Below are 17,703 nucleotides of genomic sequence, written 5' to 3' on the forward strand. Positions count from 1 at the left end.
TTTCCCTTTCCAGTTACAGCTCCTCAAAACACCCACTCACCTCACCAACCCACCGACTCAATGTGTGAACCATCCTCCCTGTCAAGGAACACACACACAGGGAAAACCAGCTCACACACATATACAGAGCCACCACATGAAACAGCGGCTCCGTGTTAATAGATAGGCAGAGCTTTGGATAGTGACACCACATATCCATCACAGGGGGGGTTATCTGTCAGCCGAGCTGGGAGGTTCGACACAACGCAGCCAGATGTAAAGGAGGAGAGGCCGAGATCAACCCGTATCTGCTGTTCTGCCAGCTGCAGTGAACTCTAAAGCGTGACGTGGGGAGAAGTAGGAGAAGGAAACAGAAAGAGGGAGAAAAGCAGCTGTTTTGTAATGGAAAATTAACATTTTTGCTAGAAAATAAGCTGTTAAAGCACATTTTTGCTTGATTATTTTATTGACACAATTTCAGTTTCTTCATAGGCATGGAGACAGGTCTGTATTTTTGGAATGGATGAAATTTTTTTTTAGATTTTAGATGAAAACAGACGTAGTCTTATTTTCTTTTTAGATTTTAGCTGCTCCCATCCTCTGGTACATTCATCGGTAAATTAGTAAGTTTGCCCGCCATTACATGTTGAGCAGGTGATGCAACAACACAAAAATAAAACTTGGTTAACAGCAGAGTCAATTCTCAGTAGTTGTAGAAGGGAACAAGCTAGAGCAGTGATGAGATGGAGGGAGAAAAGGAGAATGTGTCATTCTTTGATTCTTAATGTTTTCATGCATTTAGAGAATAATTCATGAGGTCATGAGCAGTGTCTGGCAGCAATCAGAGGTTTTCTATCTCAAACACAAAACTCTTAGCTTTATCTCAAAGTCAGCCCCCCAGAGAAGGGGCTTATCACTAAGTACAAAGTTTTGATTTACAGCAGTGGATCACCCTGCAGAGCTCACACTCTGCTTTTCTGAGTGGCTGAGCACATGTTAGCGAAGACTTGCATTACTGGGAACACAGCCAGCTCATGTGCAGAAAATATTCCTGGATGATATAAAAGAAACTTGTTGCAGAGCTGATTCCAAGCCAAGGGAAGAGAAAAATTGATTTGTAAATAGTTTGACTCAGTTGGCTGCTTTGGTAGTTCAGTGCAGTGCTATTCATGTTCAGAGGAGTGCATAAATCCTTGGATTGCATTGCAGTGAGACAAACTTTGTAGGTCATCCCATTGTTGGTTCAAGGAAACAGGTCGTGTGTTTAAATAAAACGGGGACGGCACAACAGGGGACTGGAAAAGTAGAGGGTACTAAAGAGAAACAGATAAAAGGAACAAGTTTTCAACTAGTTACAGTAATTGGCTACAGGTTACATGACTGGGTATAAAGAGAGCACCTTGGAGAGGCAGAGTCTTTCCATCATTTCCAGAATAATGTCCTTCAACAAGATATTGAAAAGATAGCAAAGATATTGAATATTCCATTATCTACAGTATATAATATAAAAAGGATCTCTTTGCGCATGGGAAACAGACAAATATCAAAAATGGATACCTGAGATCTACAGGTTCTCAGGCTACACTGCATTTAAATCCACAAATGCAGGTTAAAGCTCTACTGTGCAAAAAAAAAAAAAAAAAGCCACATGTGAACATGATCCAGAATTGCTGCTGTCTTTGGGACAAAGCTAATTAAAAATGGAGTGTGGCAAAGTGGAAATTATTTTTGGATATCATGGAAGCTGTCCTCTGGACTAAAAAGGAGACGTGGCTTAGGGATTGTTAGCATGGGGGTGTATTAGCACCTATGGAACTAGCAACATATGTTCCTATCCAGACAGTATTTTTCAGCAAGGACTTGCATATTTTTGTATGACATAGCTAAAATGCATACGTTTCCATACAAGAGCATGACTACCACAGTTCTTCAATACCCATTATGCGGAAGAGCATCATGTTCAACCTTCCAAACCTGGTAAATGTTTGATTGAACTGTTTTTCATCTCTTTACTGTTTAGGATTTTTCCAATTACTCTCTGTGAACACTACACAAAATAAACTTGCGTCCCTACAGTGAGCATGTAAGTCATTTAAGCTATGTACACAATCTTTTTCATGCATTTAGTTTGAAGGACTCCCTTTCAGTTAAAAATGTTAAAGTTTTAAGCAGATCTGAGATGATCTTGATGCTTTACCCATTACAAACACAAAACACAGATGTTTACCATGACCCTTTAACCTCAGAAACTTGAAGGAAATCTTAGAAAACTGGCAAACAAACTGATGAATTTAACCTTTTCTAGACAAACTATGTTCTTTAACCACTCCAGCCCCAACCACTAGCTTATGATAAGAGACAATTTTTAATTTAGTCCAGAGACTGATGACATTGTTTTTTTCTGAATAGAGGACCAGAACAAGCACAGTATGTGATTTCTAAAGTTAGTTCAGAGATTCTACAGAGGCAGTAAAAGGTATCGTCTTTACTTTCCATCATGGTAATTGATAGGCTGTCTGGGGGAAAAGGAGCATTCCTATAGCCTGACTGTCGCGTCTCATTTTCATTAATGGGATATTGCAGTGGAGAGATTCTGGCTTGCATAAAGCAAACGGTGTGTATCGGGGAAGGGCCAGGGAATGCAAATAGGTAGACACAACAACTCAGCGTGAAAGTGAAGAGGGAGGAGCAAGTGAAGGATAGAGGATGAAAGAGAAAGAAAGGCTGACGAGAAAGCATACGGATCTGCCAAAGCAGTAGCCTCTGTTTTTTGCTTTATACTGAGGGATGAAGTCCTCCAGCTGTGAAATTCAAAGCATGGTGTGGGAGAGGTGGGACCAACACAAGTGCACACACTGAGAAGTGTTTATGCTAGCAGATGCTTTAGACATACCTGATTGAAAGACCATTCAGCAGTTTTCTTTCATCATATTGCATCATCTAATAATATTGCACAGCTTGGTAATGCGAGACTGCGCTATGAAAATAACAGTAGTAGCAGAGGAGCCCGGGGGAGTTTGCAGTAGGAGCAAAATACAAGTTGCAGGGAATGTTAATCATGCCATCAGTCTCAAATTCTTCAAACATTCTGCTGTTTTCCCAAAGAGCAGGTAGCATATCACAGCTGCCTGTAAGACTAAAAACCAAAAAGTTGGCCAATGGAAATGTGATTTGCAAGACAAAACAAGTATTAGTCATAAATGACTGACTTTGATCAGCCTAATTCTGCAGCAGTCCATGACTGAATTGATTCAGGGAGCCAACTGGACATTGGCTGATTCGATCCACAATGTCTAAGCAGGCCTCGCTGAGCTTGGCCTGCTCATCATGGCTTCCTTACAAACAGGTGTGCACTGTTTCGGCTTTTTTCAAGCTTTTTGAGGAGCTGCCATGTTTTTGCATTACTGCCTCCCTCACAATGTAAGTGCCATGAATGTCCAGTTCCTCCACAGTTCTTCCAGACCAGCTCTCTTCTCTTTTTCATAGGATACCGTTTGCCCCACAGACAGCATCTGTCAAGACACCTTGGTGCCGCAAGTACCGGACAAGCCACATTCACCCCTTTGCACACATTAGGGGATTTTGGATTGAACAGTTCTAGGAGCTGAGGGTTTTGGTTGTGGTGGGGAACTCTGGCCTCCTCCCAATGTCTAAAACCAGGAATCTTATTCTGAAATTGTAAATTGATTCTAGCAGTTAGTGTGCATGGTTGTTTGTCTTGTTTGTCTCTGTGTTGGCCCTGTAGTGGAAGTGGCAACCTGTTCAGGGTCTACCCTGCCTCACCCAATGACAGCTTGGATACATTCCAGATCTACAGGTTCTCAGGCTCATGATCCAGAAATGCTTCTGTCTTTTCTGGGACAAAGCTAATTAAAAATGAACTGTGGCAAAGTGGAAATTCTTTTTGGAAATTATGGATGCTGTCCTCTAGAGTAAAAAGGAGACGTGTCATCAGGCTTGTTATCAGCTCTCAGTTCAAAAGTCTGCATCTGATGGCATGGGGGTGTATTAGCACCTATGGAACTAGCAACATATGATCCTATCCAGACAGTATTTTTCAGCAAGGACTTGCATATTTTCGCAAGAGAAAGCTAAAATGGATACGTTTCCATAGAAGAGCATGACTACCACAGTTCTTCAATACCCATTATGCAGAAGAGCATCATGTTCAACCTTACAAACCTGGTGTTTGATTGAACTGTTTTTCCATCTCTTTACTGTTTAGGATTTTTCCAATTACTATCTGTGAACGATACACAAAATAAACCTGCGTCCCTATGTACACGCAACCCTGAATTTAAATAAGTGGGTATAAGAATAGATAGATGGATCAGTTATGAGCTGATGGTCCACTCCCCCGTCTTTGTAAGTATATCTGGCTGCGCCCTCAAGACTGGACCATCCAACGCCACCCAAATTCCACTTTGTCCACCTCCAGTTTGCCTGGTTAGGGTTTGAGTTTGTGGGTAGGGTTGGGGTTGAAGGGTGTGGCTTTCAAAGTAACATGATCAACAACTTGGATGTGGACAGAGTTGGATGGTCCAACTCCACTTTCCACATATTTTACACATTAAACCGTTTTTTTAGACTAATGAGAAAAACTTTAATTTATATGGGCAATATTTTACAGATATCTAAGAGTTTTTGCACTGGTGGAAACCAATCCTGCATTCACGTAAACTGTGCACTTGCATTGTCTTAACCACTTAACCATTACATTACACCAATACTCTACCCAGGCTCCGCCCTCGCAGTGACGCAACACCTTCGGCTCTGCTACACTTACTCAGGCAAACTGCTCATTCAGGTGGATTCGAGTTCCCGAAAAAATGGGAACTCCACCCACTTTGTCGGGAAGCAATCAACTTTGAGCAGCGCCAACGGCCCAGGGTAGAGGCGTGTTCAAGGTAGTGACGTGGTTGAACTGCCACTCAACCCATGGATTGTACACGGAAGCGCTTCATTCAATATCAACATGGAGCAGCGTCAAGCTTTTGACACTGCTGTAGATGCTGTAATGAAAGTGTTCGACGGGAGATTCTCGTTAAAAAAAAAAATCGAGCAAGGAACAGCGCTTGAATCATTTCTTGACAGGAAAGACGTTTTCGCCTTGCTCCCTACTGGCTTTGGTAAGAGTTTAATCTACCAGTTAGCCCCGCTGGTAGCTAAATCATACGTCAGAGGAAAGAGTGGTGTGATTGGCTTAAGCTTAGGCACAGCCTTTTCTGGCCACAACCAGTAGCAACCCGAGGGAGGCGGGTTGACCAGGCCATTTCGAATCGTATTCGTTATGGTCTTGGTCAGACCAGAATCTCGAAGAGATTTGAAAGTCTATGTTAATCAGGCTACCAATACTCAGTATTGTTTTCACAAGAGCCACATTGGCAGAGCAAAATCAAGGGAAGAGCCACTTTTACGACAACATACTTAGTACCCTTTTGCAAATATGCATTTCTACATATGAAACATCCCACAAAAAAAGAAACAACACAGCCAATACATTTTCAATTAAGACCATATTTATCTTAATACTGGGATGAGCGGAACCTGGCATGCATGTCCTTGAGTTTCTTCATGTTGTATTTGTAGTTTGTTGTTGTAATCATAGTGAGACATTCAAGATGAGCATGGTTTTTGTGCTGTTTGTATTGTTTTTGCCCTTTTTTAGATAGATAGATAGATAGATAAGTACTTTATTCATCCCAATTTGGGAAATTGTTGTGTTGCAGCAGCATACAGTAAAAAATATGTAAACAATTAAAGTAAAAACAAGCAAATGGAATAGAATAAAATAATAAAAAAATAAATAAATAAAAATAAAATTAAATTAAATTAAATAAAATTAAATTAAATTGAATAAAATTAAATAAAACTAAATTAAAAAATAAAATAAAATAAAATAAGATAAAATAAAAATAGTGAATAAACATTAGCTATATACAAATCTACAATTTTAATTAAAAACCATGCATTGTGCCTGCATCTCGCGCTGGCTAAAGGAGCTAGCGTGCACTGCGGTCAAGTGTGATGGTGGTTTAAGTGGGCTGCGTTGCCAGTCCCATTTAGTGCCCCCTTTAGGAAACACAATTAAGCCTTAATTAATACTTAATAAAAAATACTTAATACTACAAAAATACCTAATGCTGTGCAGTACTCGCTGTATGTTATTTTTACCATATTGTTATAAGCTACTATGCGAGTGCGAGCCACCAATTAAAGCTTGAGGAGCCGCGCAATGAGTATCTCTGCATTACACTGATGTTGTGTGGACCAATCACTGCATTGTTACGTCGACACTCTCCGGTAGGAGCTAAAAAGTCTCTTCAAAGGAAGGTCTTGTTCTTGTGTAACAGGCACTGATAATTAAAGGGGGCTTTCTAAAAACCATTAAAAGGTTCCTGCATTCCAAAAGCAACAACACTTTGAAGCATGGACTAAAAGAATAGGGGATAGAACCTTGCAATTGATAGACCACTGGTCTTCCAGCCTGAACAACACCCTTTTTAATGCAGGCAAACTCCAACAAAAGGGTGTATTCAGGTATCATTATCAAACACCTGTTCCACAGGGAAACATGATGCTAGCATTTAAAAACCATATGTAATTTATCCTCCCAATTTATAATGATGAAATATACACTTAAGAGCAACTAAGTATGAGAGAAGAGGACATTTTGCTCAAAATGAAGGACTACATTAAGAACCATGAAAAAAAAACACTTGATTGATGTTATTACTCCAAAATGATAGGCACCAAAATCTGTTTGACAAATGTATGTTCCATTGAAGATAGAACCAAACATTTTAATAGCTTTAACAGCTTCATGATGAAACTTTTGGTCATAGGTGGATGGATACAAATCATTGCAATCATGTCTATAGATAGATAGATAGACGACTTTATTAATCCCTTTGGGAGGTTGAAATCTCCATCTCACTCGCACTCAGCACTGTCATATCAAGTCAAATCAAATTTATTTGTATAGCAGATTTCATGTACACAACAATTCAAAGTGCTTTACATAAAATAAAAGCATTGCAGCAGGGAGTGGAAGAAGCATTAAAAATACATAAAAGAACATAAAGAGAAACAAATAAAATAATTTGAATGAATTTAAAAACAAGCAACAGTCCAGATAAATTCAAAGATATAGACAGAAATGTACAAAGGACACAACAGTTGAAAACACCCAACACCAGCACCCGTATAAAGATAATAATGATGATAATATTTTATAATAGTATACTAGTAATTGTAATGAAAATAGTAATAATAGTAATAATGACGATGATAATAAATAATAGTAATAAATAATAATATGTATATACATTTAAGTATAAAATAAGATTAAAACTATTAAAGGAAGATTATTGCACACCACAGATATTATTGCACATCTGTTAGACTGGCTGACTGCCACCTGACCTACAGTCCCTCTGTCCTTCTGTTACCCCCCACAGTGAAGAGTTAAACAGTATGATGGCACGGGGGACAAAGGAGTTCCTCATTCTGTTGGTCCTGCACTTGAGGAGAAGCAGCCTCTCGCTGAACAGGCTTCTCTGGCTTTTCTGGCTTCTCTGGCTTCTCTGGCTGCTGATGACAGTGTGCAGAGGGTGGCTGGCATTGTCTAGAATAGCCAGAAGTTTGTGCATTGCTCTCCTCTCTGCCACTGTCGCCAGAGGGTCCAGCTTCGTGCCAACCCCGGAGCCAGCCCGCCTGATCAGCTTCTCCAGCCTTTAGAAGTCTCCCTTTGAGGTGCTCCCTCCCCAGCCCCCCACAGCGTAGGACAGGACGCTGGCGACCACAGACTGATAGCCTGGTGCTTATTGGAATTACCTGAACTTTGTCACTTTTACCATAACATGAGCTTTTTTTTTCCACAAAGCTTACTTTCACACTTCTTTGGGTACAGTTTTGAACACTATAAATACAGAATAAATCAACTTACTTGAGTCAGTTTGATGTCGTTGCATACAGTATGGCTTTGCATAACTACATTGGTGGTGATGGGTCACACAGGGCTAATGTGATCAGCTGTCTGCTAGCAGAAAAAATATGGCTTTATTGGTACTTAAAGACTTAGCAATTCATTTTACATAACAATACAAACAGAACTTGACCTCTGCTGTCATTATTCTGTAATTTCATGTCAGTATCTGAGTCATTTTAATTGTTTTTGGCTCATGTCAGGTAGATTCATGAGGATATGTTGCAATACCAAGTGCTCAGACTCCTGGAAAACATTATGTGTGTGCATAGCCAGTCAATGAAGGCAGATGGCACAACTTTGAAGGTAGGAGGGGCACGCTGCCTGCTGCAAATTCCATCAGTAAAGCACCTTGCTTACTTCAAAATAATCACAGACTCTTTTCTATCACTGTTCCAGAAATGTAAAGCACATTCCATCGCTCTCAAATAGTCATTTTTGTCTATCTGGCTATTTAGAGGCTTATCTAATCCACAGGCCAAATAGACTTCCTCTTCAACCATCCTCAATATTATCAGAGAGCAGGACCGTAGCAGCGGAGGTTTTCAGGTGCTGCGGGTAAAGATACAGAGATTACACAGGGTGTAAATGTGTGAAACTGTGTGAAGTGGAAGAGACGAACAGGCAAACTGGGGGAATCTCCTGGATAAATAACATTTAATAAAGTAAAATAAAGCTCAGCAGGAAGGCTAGTGTGACCAAACAGATCAGTTGGCTGGAGCTCAGGGATTTAGATTCAGAGAATTTAGCGTCAACCTTTAAAAGTTAACTCTTTCTTTGCCTTCTTCAGTCTTCATGTCAACTCCCTGCAGTCCTGATGCGCACTCGTTCGTGGAGCAGCTCGTGTATTGTGATTATGTTTGTAATTTCTTCCCCAGTAACAGCGGCAGCAGTCTGCCAGGAAAACAAATGAGAGCATTTTGTTCAGCAGATATCCCTCCTTCACATGTGCTGTCCCTTATCAGTATCAGCTTGGGAGCTTATTAGAAAAGCTGTTATCGGTCAGAGGTTGTGATGGGGAATGAGTGAAAGTGAGAGACGGAGGAGACGATTTCCGCCTTGAGGATTCCCGACCTTGGTGTGGGAGTTGTGGATGCTCATTATTGATACAGGAGTAATCTAATCTGTCATTAATGGCATCCTGCTGTTTCCGTCCAATGATGAAGCACACGTGGACTCCTACTGCCATCTAGCTTGTTCTTTTTTTTCTTAATTCCTGAAAACATCCCGGTATTTACAAAATTAGTATGTATGCAGACGAATTTCTCGGTGGATACATTTCAGCCTGGGTTCTTCAAATATTGTTCCTGTCTGTGATTATGGAGACTTTTTTTTTACAAAAAGTTGTAAGAGTATGAACTACAGTCGCCTCAGGCACGCTCAGGACGGGAGATTGGACTGAAGACAAGTTTCGGTGCAATCTGTTGGTTTCCTTAGCTAGGAAATTGTTTTTGAATTGGCTCTATATGAATGAATTGGATTATTTTATAAATAATTCTGATTACAATTATTTGAATTCCAATTGGCTTGAATTGGACTTTATTATTTAAGTGCCTTGAGATGACATTTGTTGTATTTGGCGCTATATAAATAAAAATGAATTGAACTGAATTGAACCCCAAACCAAGCAGTTATTTGGGATCTATATGATCAGCAAAGATTAAAACGGCATCTAATATGTGGCTAACTTTCTTACAAGTTAAACAACCCACTCGATTTGGCCACACTTGGTAGGAGTGGATGTCGTCCCACACACACACACATCAACACACTTGGGATACATTTTCCAATCAATTTCTAACCATGGGTTGTAAAATTTCCACATTGTGCATTTTCTGGTTAGATTGGGCTGCTGTGGCCAAAGTGCTCAATCCAACGTTTTCTATAAAAACGCCCATCAGATTATGATCCGATGAGTCAAATGTAACCATCTCAAATATTTTCACTTTTTTATGAGTAATAATTCATCTTTTTTTGCAGATGAATATCTGCTTCAGTTTTTTCAAAAAGAACTAGAAAGAGGACGAGAGAAAAAAAACTCTTTGGTTACGATGCAAAATGTCACACTGGGCCCTCCGTCCCATTCACTATAATAAGGTTGCATTCAACGTACCTTTTTGAACTGTAAACAAAGAAAGCTTTGTGTAAGCTATCTATTTGGGAAACCTTACCTGAGTAATTGGCAGGGAAATCCAACCTTTTACAGTTTTCTTTCATTTAGTCCTTATTGGAGATTGAAAACTTAGAGTTCCAAGTTGCCATCAAATACAACAGCAGTGTTTGAGACACTCACTTCCCTTACAGAACAACAATAAATCTGAGAAATTAATTTTCATTTGATTTCACAGTGACACAAGTCACAATTAAACATGTCCATGTGTACGACCCAGATCGTTTCTGTATGCAGTAAAATGGCAAGAAACACACCAAGGCATTTGCTTCCACATTTGGAGGCTTGTCGAGTTCCAGGATAAAACACAGGATGTTTTAACTTGTGACTTTGATTTTCACTCGAGAGTCGGAATTTTGAGCTCCTGCTTGGTTAAATGGGTTTCTGCGAATCCATGTGCAGACTGACTGGGGCTCGCACATGGCTCCACTCATGAGACAATTCCTTAATGGCTCTTTCTGTAATTCCGCGTCGTTCCTCGCATTTGGCGGGAAAAGTGGGACTTCGTAACATCAAGTGGAACAGATTGCCAAGTTTCTTTTCATCACACCTTTATTTTCAGTTCTATGCAACTGGGTGTTTTCTCTGGTTAGCTAATAACAGAGTGTGAAGATGACTGCAGACAGTTTTTGGCAGCTGATGGTGTTAACTTGAAACACATCAGCTGTCAAAGCAACATCCAGTCAGCCTGAGAGCATTAAAGACATGCAGAGGTGAAGGGAGGAGGAGTGCAGACATGAGAGGAGGTGGAGGGTACAGGAATTTGGGAAGGCAGAGACCCTCCTCCCTTAGCTTCTTCCCTGCTCTCCCCCTCTCTCCCTTTCCCTCCCTTCCTCTGTAAGGAAACCCCCAGCGGTTTTGAGCAGAAACCAGATCTCTCATCTCTCGTCTTGCATGTTGCACTGGGATGTCTCGTGCTCATTATCCGGCTCATTATTCTTTTATTTTATTCCCAAACATAATTTCCGTGCACTCCACGTCTTGAACGTCTCAACCTTTTTCTCTCGCTGTCTCTCAGTCTGTGTTTTTCGTCACTGTTTCTGCTCAAACTCACAATGAGGTTATCAGCTGATCATTAGACAGGCACTGCTTCAATCAGCTATAAGTCACCAAAAACAAAGCTGTTCAGCAGAGACCATTCAAAGAGTAAAACACACCTTGTGCAGCTCACATCAAAGGCGAATAGAACAGGTGGATTCCAGGTGCTCAACAGCTCTGAGGTTTTCTCTGTTGTATTTTGTGTTTCATAAAGCACCAAATGAATTGGACTGCAGGCAGGCCAGTCCTTTTCTACAACAAAGCCATGCTGTTGTAATAGATGCAACATGTGATTAAACATGGTCTTACTGCAATATGCAAGGCCTTTCCTGAAAAATATGTCATCTGGATGGAAGCATGTGTTTCTCTGAAACCCGTGTATAACTTCCAGCATTGATTTTGCCTTTCCAGATGTGCAAGTTGCCAGTTCCATCGGTACTAATGGATCCCCATCCCACCGGAGATGCCGGATTTTGAACTGAGATAACATAGCCAGGCGGCCTCTCTCCTCTTTAGTCCAGAGGCTGTGGAGTCCATGATTTCCAAAAATAATTTCAAATTCACACAACAGTTTTCCACTTGGCCTCGATTAGTTTTGAATGTGATTTTGGTCGAGAGAAGACAGCAGCATTTCTGGATCATGCTCACGTGTGGCCTCTTCTTCGCACGACTGAGCTTTAACCTGCATTTGTGGATGGCACAGTGAACTGTATTCACAGCCACGCAGTGATTTTCGGGAAGTGTTCCTGAGCCCATGCAGTGATTTCCAAGAAAGAATCATGTCTGTTTTTAATGAAGTGCTGCCTGAGGGCCTGAAGATCAGGAGCAATCAATCCAGATTTTTAGCTGTGTCCATGGTACAGAGATGGCTCCAGATTCTCAGAATCTTTTGAAAACATGATGTATTGTAGATGATTCAAAGTCTTCACCATTTTTTGTTGAGGAACATTTTTGTAAAATTGCTCCACTTTTGTGAATGCATCCTTTTTTTTTTCTCAGCTTGCTGAACCTCTGCCCAGCTTTACCTCTGTGTGACTCTGCCTTGTGGGTCCTTGAACTCTGTACAATGACGAAGATGTAGTAGCATTCTCAGACAGCAGGTGCCGGATCAGGATTGGGTTTGGGCCACATACACACTGAATGATATCAAGAGTTATAAGAAGATCTCACAAACTAAGGTCATTGGGAAATTCCGAATATGCTGCCATGTACATGTACAGTACATGTGTACATAAGAGGCTGCAAAAAGTGAGTCTGACTACTCTTTTCTCTACAACACTCTCTCTGAGGTACTCTTCTTATACCCGATCATGTTACTGACCTGTTGCCAGTGAAATTTATCAGTTTATTAGTTGTTCCTCCAGCCGTTTCTTTTTTGTTTTACTTTTCCAGCCTTTTGCTACCCCAGTCCCAACCTTTCTGAAAGTTATTGCTCCACTCAAGTTCAATGTTGGTGGTAATGTTTTTCATAAAATTGTAAAATGTTTTCTCTTTCTCGTTATTCTCAGTACATCGAGCAAGAACCAGCTATAAACTATCCTTTCAAAAGGCAAACTAGGTTGAGAGAGGAGGGCTTACACATAGCGTCGGTCTTAATGACGCATTAAAGTTTGTCTATACTGCGGGTCCACATTTTTCAAAGTGTTTTTTATTGAAGTCCATCAGCTGTCCACACCCGTGTTAATCATTTTCCTCCACAGTTGTAAATATTTGACTTTTAGTCTCAAGCATAATATACAAAGTTGAACTTCACCCTGTTAATCATCAAGGCAGGAAGGTGAAGATGGAGAAGCAGTTAGCTGCTCGACCTCTGCTGGTCAGACCGATGGACAAAACTGAACTTACTGAATAAAATTTACGATTGACGCAACGAGTGGGTTCCCAACATGTCAGATGAAATAAAAGCCATTTATCAGTACTGCCTGCCTACGGTGTCGTTCTCATTAAGAATCAAAATCTATCACTATTCCTTTTGGGTAAACACCAAGATAGAAAACTCACAGGAAGCCATGTGTTAAGGTGTGATCTAAATTAAAGCTGATAAAACATTCCAAAGTGTATTTGTTGTAGAGTATTTGTTGTAAAAATGCATGACTCATTGATCTGTTAACCAAGTATTTCAACATGAAGGCAGCTCTGATGTGTGTTTGTAGTCCCATGCTCATGAAAAAAAAGGTTTGCAACCATTTATCCCCACTTTTATCCCCACCGAACTCTGCGTGGTTACAGCTGAGATCCGGGTTAAATAGAACCACAGAGAGCCAGGTGCATATTTTCCCATTCATGGCTTTACATTTACGTGTGTATGCTTCATTATCAGTTTGAAACAACAGTTTGTCAGTCATCTACATATACTTATTCAGAAACTGTTGTGCTGATGCCAAACTGGAAACTTGAAATGACATATGTGACATATATATGTCCATCACTTATAAGAGTCTGTGTCAGTCTGTTAAACTTTAAATATTTGCAGGGGCAGGAATAGATGGAGTCAGACAGGAGGGATAGTCTGATGAAAAGGGAGGTGCGACATAGATTTATGGTTGTGTGCCTGCGTGTTTGTGTGATGTGAGGAGAGGAGAGGAGATGTCCCAGTGCTTTGGTTACTATCCCAATCATCAGTAAGACAAGCCACATTGAGGCCTCTTTTGTCATACTTCTGAATTCAGTCTGCAAATCAAGGCAACATTTATGAATCAGGTTTTATAAGATACAGTAAAGAAAGTGATGAAAGAAAACAAAATGCGCGAAAAAATGGTATGAATACATAAAAGAATATATAAAACTGTTAGGTTAGAAAGCGGGCTGACAAAAGTGGGACAGACATTTTCTGGAGGAGCAGGTCTCCTGGTAAATGACATATTTATCCCCTAAAATGTGGCTTTTACCTGCATTTGGTTTTGTGAAAAGAGAAATAAATGAATTAAATCCTGTGGTTCTACATCAGGGTTTTGTTTTTCTCTGTTAATATGAAAAAAAAAGAGCAGAGTTATAGCGTCTAAGTGAAATGTGTCATGTCATGTGTCACGTTTCCACCCAAGATGACTTTTTTCCAGTCATTAATTTCTGAGTAATTTTCACTCAAGTGTTATTCAAGTACAAAGTGTTTTAAGGCAGACTGAAGGAAATTTCTACCACGTTTGTCACAATAAACTCAGGTCTCAGGGATCTTGACTGCAGCTGACGTTAAATCTGGCAATTTGAGACTAAAATTGGCAGTTTAAGAACAGCAGCAGGTCCCCAGGAGGCAAGAGAGCTGATGCCTCCTCTGGCATTTCACAGGAGAAAAAAAAAAGAAAAAAGAATTCCATACAGTGAAAATAAAGCATCATGTAGGTCTGCGAGTTTTCTTAATCAGGTTATTGGTAGGAGTCATAGCTGATGGAAAATGTGACAAACACACATACACTTTTCCTCCTTTGAGGAACTAATTGACCAATCAGAAATCTGTTCATTTTCTTCATCATGTCATCTGATTTAGTCTTGATCCTGTTGTGGGATGTGAAAAACTAAACCATATCTGTTCACAAGCATATATTTGGCCTAATCTGCCTGCTCATGTACAATAGCCACCTGCTGCTAATGTTCAAGAACCGGTCAAGTGTCACTATGGATCATGTAAGCACTGGATTTTCACAGGAAAGAGAAATACATGGCATTTTTATGCCATGTATTCACAAAAATCATATCTCTGGTGCTTCTGCATTGATTTTTAGTAAACAAGTGAGTGTTTATCATGAGTCTGACAGTGTTTTAAGAGTGAGTGCCAGTGAGTTTTTTTCTAAAAATCCATAGGGGATATTTGCAGATGTGTCCAGCCTGTCTGAAGGCCTAGAATGAAAAAAAGAAACCATGTCATGCCTTGCTGAAGACTATGAGACACATCTGAAAGTTACAAAAAGGGCTCAGTCAATTATTTTTAAGATTAAATTACTTCTTCTGTGGTTAGGTACTTGTTTTCTGCTGTTATAAAAAGAAAAGCTTTATACTCACCTTACAAACTAACATTAAGGATTTCTGACTCAAGATTCTTTGTGGTGTGTCCTTCTTTATAAACACCACAAAGCTGTAATGTTTCGACAAAAACCCCTGAAGGCCGTGATCCCTGCTCTGCAAACTTCCTGTCATTAGCCAACCAGATGATAACATCCTGATGACATCACCCTCATCCATCATTTGACTGGAAGAAGCGTTGCCGCAGTGATTGCTAGGCCACTGATCGTGATTGGGGATTGTGATGGGATCCTGATTATGTTAAGCATCCAGGTAATTGTGTTCCATCTGCGTGTGCATGTAATGACAGTAAATGAATCTCCACTCAGTCAGCTGTGAGGTTGTGTTCACATTAAAACCTGATTACTGTTCAACCTGCTGACCCTAACCATGAACCCTGACAACATGGCTTCTTCCGCTTCCTTTTTCATCGCACTTTGTCATTTCTTTCCCTTTCGCCCTTTTATTTTTCATCTTTGGTCAGGGTAGATTTACAGATGCCGTTCAGCAAAATAGCACCCCCCAGAATGAATACATTGAAAGTGTTAGGATTACCAGTTCAAAGCAGCTACTTAAAGATAATGGCCCTTAAATATCCTGGCTAGAAACAGTATCCATCCTTATTCAGACTGCTCACTGCAGTTGGACTTAGGTATAGAATAACCCCTCTGCTTAGGGCTTAGTATTACTTTTGCTATCACTTCATTTCTTACTAGAATTAAACAAGTATGACTTTCAAACCACAGTCGTGGGGTTTTCAGACCCTGGCTGGTTGCACCATGGAACTCCGCTAAAGCTGAGAAAGATGCTTAAAACTGATGCGCCCCACAAAAATCTGTCAACCTTTCCTCTAAATCTTCTCTCCTGTGAAAAACGACTGGAAACAAATAACCTTCCCCCTCCCAACAACTCCTCCCCACCACCACCACAATCCTCTTTGGCTGGATCCCTCCTCTTGTTCTGGGCTGCTTTTTGCAATCATAACGCACACACGGATACACTGTGCCAATACAAGTGTATCTAACACCTCCAGTAACAACCCCCCCCCCCAGTGCATCCACCCCACCCTGACCCTCCTGTGTGTCTTTTCACCCACTGTACTTAAAGCCAAAACTACTGCAAGCCAGAAACACCCTGTTAGCGGTGAGAGACGGAGACAAAGCGATGGGAGGCTACTTGCTCTGGATAATACTGACTGGTGATGATTAACGTTGGGTTTTATAATTTGTAATAACTTTTTTTCCTAGCCTGTCTTCTCTCTGATTAGACAGAAGTGTGAATGAAATAGATGACATATGTTTTAAATACTGGTTATTACAACTTGGCGCTCGTTTTTCCCTCGGGTACAGTAATGCTGAAATGTGCGATCACAGTAACATAGCCACAACAAAAATCTGACATAATGCCGACCTTTAGCTGCTTAACTCAAATAATTGGAAGTAGTTTATCTATCGATCAAACCAAAAGCAACTGCAGCCTCTTTGAACAGAATAATACAACAACAGTGGTGAAATAAGTCAGTTCGGTTTTTTTAAACCTGGACCTTATTTCTGGCATAAAATACGTTCATCTCCTCATGCACTGATAACAGTTTGGTGAAAGTCGGCGTCCTTCGGGAGATATTTAGATTACTCGAGATCCGCGTATATCCATATAACAGGAGAGAACAGGGTATTGACAATACAGCCACTAAATAAGACATTATCTGTCTTTATTACACCAATACTTTAAGACGAATGAATGAACCTGTACTATTGCACTGTTAGCTCAGAGCTGCTGTGTTGTTGTTGTTGTTGGAGGCTCTCGGGGGGGCTTAAGGCGGATTTACAGTTGACGCGTCGCTCACGGCGCTGGCGGCACGTGACGTCAAAATGACGTTTGAGGCCTAGCGCTTGCCTTGAAAAGACGGCGCAGCGCGTTGTCGTGCACCAGTCGATTTTTGTAACTTGGCTGCGCCAAGAACGACAAACCGGATGGACCAATGTGAGACCTGGGTCAGTCAGGAGGTGCGTTTGTACAGGCAGCTGTACGAAACTGCAGTGAAACAGCACAGGGAGCACGTAAACTCCCAAAACTGGTGGGCAGAGATTGGCAGAACTTTGGGGAAAGAGGGAGAGTTCTGTAAGAATGTGTGGAAGAAGCTACGAGACAGATACGTGAAGGCAAAAAAGAGGGCAGACTCCAAGTGCTGATGCCGGGGGCTTCAGACATTCACCTCTATTGACTGAATTAGAAAATTTGAATTATCCAGATACTGCAGCAGTATCGTTGATGACAGTGTTCCTGCTCTTGACAGCGGCATTGTTTTCTTCTCCACTTTCGTGGTTGTAGTGTAGCGGTAACCTTCACGTAGCAACGACACCTCTGTGATGGAGAAAATTGCAACTACTGGCGCATCGACTTGCTACACCAGAGATACTAATTGCGCGGCTCGCAAGCCACAGGCTCCTCAAGCTTTAATTGGTGGCTCGCACTCGCATAGTAGCTTATAACAATATGGTAACAATAACAATACATTTTTTCAAATAACATACAG

The sequence above is a fragment of the Odontesthes bonariensis genome, chromosome 23, assembly GCF_027942865.1.
Source record: "Odontesthes bonariensis isolate fOdoBon6 chromosome 23, fOdoBon6.hap1, whole genome shotgun sequence".
In the NCBI taxonomy this organism is placed as follows: domain Eukaryota; kingdom Metazoa; phylum Chordata; class Actinopteri; order Atheriniformes; family Atherinopsidae; genus Odontesthes; species Odontesthes bonariensis.